Below are 8,198 nucleotides of genomic sequence, written 5' to 3' on the forward strand. Positions count from 1 at the left end.
GTCGTTTCGGATTGATTGTGTTGTGAATCACGTCCCTGCCTACTTTGCATGCATTTCACCTCATTTGCATGCACTGATTCGAAGCGGATCGCAGGAGAGGTAAGTGAATCAGGCCGGAGGGAAATTTGCTTGTAAAGGGTTCACAAACCAATCGGTGCACGATCGGCTTGCTTTGTGAATCTAGACTATAGTGAGCTCTGGAAAAGCAATTTAGGCCTAGATTCACTATATTTACCATAGTGATCCGATCCGTGGCCAAGTCTTCCCGGGCGACTGATTCACCAACCCTCCTCATGCAAATGGGGGCGATCGGAGGCACACCCCACAGTGACTGCATGGATCACTGCAGAGCGATCCAGACACATGTGCAGACCATCTTCTTTGCCTGTAGATGGTTTGTGCATGCGCTTGTTGCTAAATTGATCAGAATGTCTGCGATGCCAACCAAAAAAAGGCTGGATGTTTAATCAATTTTCTTCTGCAACGTACTTTAACACTGTCAAGTGCCAAAACGGGAAAATTTACTGTAAGAAGGCAGAAAACTTTAATTGAGAGAGGCAGTGAGTTATCGAATACCAGTTATATCTTGGGGTACGGAGAGAGGGGACACAGCGAAAAGAGCTTGAGAATGGAACTATTGAATTATAGAGACAGATGGAGATGGGAGGGAGGGAATGAAAAGTAAAATTCTGGTGTCAGAGGGATCAGCTTGACTGGCTCACAGAGCCCAGAAATACAAAGACCCAGGATCAAATCCCACCACTTTACAGCGATTGATCTCGGTGGCCCTTGCTTCTGAAGCATGTTGATAATCTGGGGAAGATACCCTCATGGGCAGTGTAGTTTATTTGGCAGCATGGACAGAGAGGGCCATGAAAATTCATATGTTCCTCTGTCAGTGGAAGATGGGATCCCTGATCTCGCATCCTGGTATCTGTTAGAAGAAATCCAGGCACAGAGGCAGATAACTACTCTCGAGCCCGTGGTTTTAACCCGTGGGTTTAAAGTGGGGCTGCACTGCGGCGTGTTCTGAAACAGAACACGCCATAGTGCAGTCCCGCTTTATGTGTGAACAATTTTTATTGATGATAAATCCAACAGACAATAGAACAAACCAGCAGCACAAAAGGCAACTCAACAAACTTCAGCAGACAATGAGAACAGCATTATATCATTAAGTTTTACAATATCAAGCCGAACCATCAGCCCTCCTACCTCCGCACAAACTGCAAAGAAACCCCTGAAGACCCACAGCCCTTCTCCCCAACCGCCCTCCTCCCAGAACAAGACCCAAACCTCCCACCTCCCTTTTCAGAACCCAACACTACCCTCATAGCAGCCCCATGGGTTTAAACCACAGGCTCGCAGAGAGCAGGAAAAGTCGTGAGCGACTGGTCCTCAGCAGTTGCTTCTGTTTGGGTCGGCCAGCCCAATCGGTGTTCCTTCTTTGGTTTAGTGAATCACTGCCTTCCTACTTATGCGTGCATTTCCCCTCATTTGCTTGTGTGGATCGGATCGGGTGCGGACAGGATCGGCTAGAAGGTTAGTGAATTGGGTCAGGGTCGCAAACTGGTCGGGACACGATTTGTGGGCTTTAAATCTAGCCCTTAAACAGCCAGGAGCCTCTTTTAGGTAGTAGTATCTCTTTAAGAAGATAGGTGAACCTTCATCCTGAAATGCCCTTTCAACAAATACAGTGGTGCTTTTTCTGCCACGCTTGTGAATCCTGTATAAAAATTATTTATCAATTTTAATGTATTTTAAAGTGGGAGGCATGCCACAGATTATTGTATGTTGTTACTGTGCAGTATCCAACCACACTGTAATAACTTTAAAAATCAATACAGCTGCATTTAAAGAAGAGGCATTTGTATTCTTCTCAGCAGTATGAATTCTTTAATTATGTTGTCATTCATTGGAATGTGTAGGGGGGACCCGTATCCACAATTTCTATATCTTTGGTTTCAATTATCCGTGGATTACCGCCCAAGTGCTGAACATTCCCACCCACCCGCACTCCACCCCACTGCACCTGCGCCCACCCCAACATACTGGCAGCGAGCAGCATCTCATGCCTGCTGCTCTCAATGGCCAGACGTCATCCTTCTGAGGTCACATCCAGGTCATGAGACCAGGAAGTGACATCTGAGGGAGGGAGCTCAGGCTGGCACAAGCAGCAGGCAGGAGATTTTGCTCACTGCTGGTGAAAATTAGAGGAGGTACACTGGGTGGAGGGGGGCTGTGGGCACGGTGGGGTAGAGTGTGGATGGGAGTGCTTTGTGCTCGAGAGGTGTTAAAACCATGGTATAATACTGTTCGCTATTGTCCACTTTAGGTCATGGAACCTATTACCCATAGAAACGGGGGCCCCCTGTATTAAACTTGACTGCTGCACGTCATAATCTATGATGTTATATAACTCAAGATGTGCAACAGACGAGTTTAATACTCATCCCAAAATGCAGTCCTCTAGATCAGTGTTTTTCAACCTTTTTACACCCGTGGACCAGCAGAAATAAAAGAATTATTTTGTGCAACCTACATTACATTAGTGACTTCTATTCCGCCAGCACCTTGCAGTTCTAGGCAGCTTACAAAAGAAGATAACTGGACATTTCCAGAAAAATTACAATTTAGGGCGCTGTTTACATAATTTAGTTTTTGAATAGAAAATTACAAGAGTGGTGGGGCTTTGAGGGGGAATTTATAAGGGGGGAAGAATAAGGGGAGGTGAATTTGGTATCTAGATAAATTTTTTGAATAGCAGGGTTTTGATTTCTTTTCGAAATGATTTGAAGTCGGTCGTTGTCAGCAAGATGGAGATGTGGTCAAGTTTCGCTGCTTGCGTCGCTAGTAGGTTGTCATATCTTCTTGTGCTGAGTACCTTTGAATGGAGGGTAGGTAAATGGGGTCTGTGTTCTCCTTTGTCTAGTTATACTAAGACTGAAATTTAAAAAACACATTTCCACGAGCTCGGTCCCCGCAAACAATCTGATTCCCTCTGCACAAGCCTCAGTTATGATTTTGTATTAAACGTATTTTATTAAAGTATAAAAAGAAACAATATTCTGTACAATTGTCATTTTATAAATACAAATATACAGATCAAGGACCAACAAAACCCCTGTCTCCCCTCCCCTGCACATATATCCCCTCTACTATCAAGAAAACTGAACATGCCAAATTATTACAGAATGCTACACAGAAATATCATGCTAACAGAATACTGCAGTCACACATGACAGGAATAGTGTTAGGAGAGTGCCCCCTGGTCAGAGAGAGTCCTAAGCCAGCTGGAAGCTAAAGAAGCACTGCCTGGGCTTTGCAGTCCCGTTATGTCTCTAGCAGGATATATATTTCAAATCTGATATATTCTAATGACAAAATAGAAATAAAATGATTTTTTTTCTACCTTTTGTTGTCTCTGGTTTCTGCTTTTATCTTCTTTTCACTCTTTTCCTTCCAGCGTCTGCCCCGTCTCTTCAATCCAGCATCTGCCTGTTCCATCCACTGTCTGCCCCTTCCAGAAACTGTCTGTCTCCCCCTGTCATCTCTCCTGTAAACCCCCACCCTTTGGTCTGGCATCCATCATCTTCCCTCTGTTCCCTCATGGTCTGGCATCTTTCTCCTTTCATCTCTCTTTCCCTCCCCCTATGGTTTTTAGCATCTCTCTCTTCTCATTTTCTCCACTCCGATCTGATATCTTTGTCTCCTTCCCCATTCTCTGGCATCTCTCTCTCTTCCCTTTCCTTCTCTGGTCTTCCTTCTTTATTTTCTGCCTCTGTCTAAATTAAATTCTTTCTTACTATGCAGTCCTCAGTTTCCCTCTTTTCACTGTGTCTACCCCACAGCATGCCACCCCTTTCCTTAACCCTTCCACTATCTCACTAACTCTATCTTCTTCCCCCATCCAGCATATGTCCTTTTTCTTTATCCCTCCTTCCATCCAGTATGTGTTCTCTTTCTCCACTTCTATTCAGTATTTGCTCTCCCTTCTCCCCACTTCCATCATCTGCCCTCTTCTCTCTCTTTCCCCCCACTTCCATCATCTGTCCCCTTCTCTCACCATCCACCACAGGCCCATCTCTCTCCCTTCCTCTCATCTTTCTTTGCGATTTTGGCAACAAGATCGGCAACGCCCCTCCCCCCTGCGATGACACTCAAGATCGGCAACAGGCCTCCTTCTCCCCCCCCCCCCCCCCGGCATCAACAGCACTTCAAATCGGCAACGCGGCTCAGTCCATAGCTTCCCTCTGACTCAAAGTGCCTGGGCAGAAACAGGAAGCTTTGGGCTGAGCACCACGTTGCTGATCTGAAGTGCTGTTGATGCCGGAGGAAGGAGGCCCGTTGCCGAACTTGAATTGCATCTTGGGGGGGGGGGCACCGATGCTGCTCATCGCCATTGCAGCCCAGACGCTGCCAATGGCTCCAATCAGATCTTGCCGGCCCTGTGCGGACCGGCAGGAATTTTCTGCGGACCGGCAGCAGTCCGTGGACCGGCGGTTGAAGAACAGTGCTCTAGATCCACAACTCAGTTTGGACTTCCACAATGAATATGTATGAAATCTATTTGCATTCACTGCTTCCACTGCTGGCATATAGATCTTATACATAGTCATTTCTTTTAAAAATTTCAATACCGTTTTAAACCAAAACTGTTTACAAAACAATTACATACATAAAATTTTATAACAAATTAAGACAAATAAAACCAGAAAGATTCAATTCTTGCAGCAAATCATCAAACAAGGGAAGTCAATACTGAAAGGAATGCATTTACAAATAATTATAGTGTTTTGAGTAACTTTCTGAATAAACTCCTATCGCTGCACTTCCGAATTTGCCCAACAGGGGAATTCCACAATTTTACTCCTGCACATGAAAAGGTCATTGCATTAGTTTCCACGTATTTTGTGGAAATTCTGAAAACCAAGCTGGGTTGTGGACCTCAAGGACTTGATTTGAGGACCCCCTTTCCTAGAGTGTGGAAATCCTTGCCCTTCTGTGTTTGAGTGAAGTATTTGTTTAGGTTATACCTATATCCTGGCACACTGTCAGTTTTATAAAAGAGTGTAATGCAGGGGTGTCCAAACTGCAGCCCCGTAAAGTATTTTGTGTGGCCCCGGTTGAGGGTGATGCAGTGTGTTTCTCTGCTGCCCCTGGGTGTTTACTGTCTTGCCGGCTCCCTCCTCTGTCTTGTGGCAGCGTTTGCAAGGCCCCAGAAACATTTTTTTCAGCCAATGCAACCCAGGGAAGCCCAACGGTTGGACACCCCTGGTGTAATGGAAACTATTCATTTTATTATCTGTTTGTAGCAGAACATAATTATCTGCTCCATAATTCTGTCTTTTCAACTATATTTCTGTCACTGAGACAGTTAAGGGACTGAAAATGGTGTTAAGTTTCTTGCGGAAAAGCTTCAAAGCGTTGATGTTGGAGGATTGTACCAAAATATACTCATGCAGCAATCGGCATTAGGGAAAATGGGTTGCAGTTAACCACTAGAAATAAAAGCAGATTTTTTTTTTGATTAATCTAGAAAATGTGCTCGAGAGAGTTCAGAGGAGAGCGACACGACTGATTAAGGGGATGGTAAACCTTTCATACGCTGAGAGATTGGAGAAACTGGGTCTCTTTTCCCTGGAGAAGAGGAGACTTAGAGGGGATATGATAGAAACTTACAAGATCATGAAGGGCATAGAGAGAGTAGAGAGGGACAGAAAGAGAGAGAGACAGAAATAGAGAGAGGGAGAGAGAGAAAGAGAGAGAGAAAGATTGGAGAAACTGGCACTTTTCCCTGGAGAAGAGGAGACTTAGAGGGGATATGATAGAGACTTACAAGATCATGAAGGGCATAGAGAGAGTAGTAGAGAGGGACAGATTCTTCAAACTTTCAAATAATAAAAGAACAAGAGGGCATTCGGAAAAGTTGAGAGGGGGCAAATTCAAAACAAATGCTAGGAAGTTCTTCTTTACCCAACGTGTAGTGGACACCTGGAATGCGCTTCCAGAGGACGTTATAGGGCTGAGTACGGTACTGGGGTTTAAGAAAGGATTGGACAATTTCCTGCTGGAAAAGGGGATAGAGGGGTATAGATAGAGGATAACTGCACAGGTCCTGGACCTGGTGGGCCGCCACGTGAGCGGACTGCTGGGCGCAATGGACCTCAGGTCTGACCCAGCAGAGGCATTGCTTATGTTCTTATGTGCATCACTGTGTAAGAAATCTGAAAAGTTGTAAGATGAGAGAGCTCCTGCTTGGGTTTTTTTAGTGTCCTCAGTGCATTATTCCCTATCACCTGGTGAGTGCCTCCCTTTCCTGCAGTCACAGTGATAACAAGAGACAGTTCTTTGTACAATGACAGAAACTGGGGTTTTTTTTTTTTGTTTTTTTTAGTTCAGATCATCTTTATTTAAATTTTTACATATCAAAGACAATATGAACAGTCGGTGAAGAACAGAACATCATGCATACAGTTTGTAACATATAAATTTGACATTTACTGTATAATTATGCTCCTATTAATATTACATATGGCACAGTATATGTTATAAAGAAGTATAACACCTTGGCCATATACATTGATCAATATGAACTAATTACTTTGTCAGAACAAAATAATTCCAGAGGCTCCCAAACTTTGTGAAATTGATTAAGCTATCTAGATTGAGCTATTTTGACTCGTATTTGTAAATAAGGCATGCCCCAACCTGCAGAATTTTGGGGTTATGACAAAAAGGGCATTTCTTCTGTTTTTCTAGTTCAGGCACTCTCAATCCAGGCAAGATTTCTGGATACCCATTGTGAATATGCATGAGAGAAATTTACATGTACTATCTTTATTGTATGCAAATCTATCTCATGAATACTCATCATGGGAGTCCTAAAAACCGGACTCGCTGGGAGCGTTCCAAGGACTGGGATAAGAACCACTGCTCTAGTTGTGTAGAAGTTGGGGGGGGGTCTTTTTGTACTGGATGAAAGCAAATGTATATGTTCAACCACTGCAGTGAAAACAGGCTCTGTTGACTTTGGGCAGCAATCGATACAAATTTATTTTTTTAAACCAGCAACATGCAAGGCTCTGAGGTTAAAGTCACAGCCCAGATCTATACAAGGTCCCTGAAGGTCTTGTTCTTGCATGCTGAGATTTTGTCGTTAGGAAACTACTGAGTGACTTGGTTAGCAGTATCTCATTTGTTTTGAGTGTGTAAGGAACATCTGGGCACTCCTAATGTTTAATGTAATTGTTGCACTCCAGGGACCTGCTGCTGAGTGATAGTGCATTAAGCATAGTCCCTTGAATGGCCTGGCTTCTCATGGACATTGCTTTGTTTTGGAGGTTTCATGGCCAACTTGGTTTGGTTTCAGAATTGTACTGAAAGGCTACAATAAAACCATAATCTGATAAATTAAGTCAGTAATATACCAAACATAAAAAAAGGCTTTCAGTTCCAGAGCGACTTCAAGTAACATTTAAAATAAGAACAACAACCTAGTTTTCCCAGAAGGACCAAAAACCCAGAGGTTGGAATATAAGCCCATGTCCTCTTCCTGGATCAGGCTAACTTTTCACAAGTCCAATACAGTTCTTCAGGCGCATAGTTTGAGAGGCTTTAATTTACGCCAGAGAGGGTGCAGAGATGAGCAACTAAACTAGTGAAGGGTATGGAGAAACTGGAATATGAGGATCGACTTAAAACACTGGTATTGTTCTCCCTTGAGAAAAGGAGACTGCGTGGGGATATGATCGAGACCTTCAAAATACTGAAAGGAATCGACAAAATAGAGCAGAGAAGATTATTTACATTGTCCAATTTGACACGGACAAGAGGACATAAAATGAAGCTAAGGGGGGGCAAGTTCAGGACTAATATCAGGAAGTTCTGCTTCACACAGAGAGTGGTTGACATCTGGAATACTCTCCCAGGGGAGATTATTGCGGAATCGACCGTCCTAGGCTTCAAAAGCAAACTAGATGCATATCTCCTTGAGAGAGGCATATAAAGATATGGTTGGCTATAAAATAAGCCAGGTGTATACCTAGCAGGGCCTCCGCGTGTGCGGATCGCCGGACTTGATGGACCGAAGGTCTGATCCGGAGATGGCGCTTCTTATGTTCTTATGACTCCAAAAGTTCTCCTGGGATTCAGTTTACGCTAGGTTTTTTTTCTGAACAGCCAGTGAGGGTAAGGTG

The sequence above is a fragment of the Geotrypetes seraphini genome, chromosome 5 (assembly GCF_902459505.1).
Source record: "Geotrypetes seraphini chromosome 5, aGeoSer1.1, whole genome shotgun sequence".
Classification (NCBI taxonomy): domain Eukaryota; kingdom Metazoa; phylum Chordata; class Amphibia; order Gymnophiona; family Dermophiidae; genus Geotrypetes; species Geotrypetes seraphini.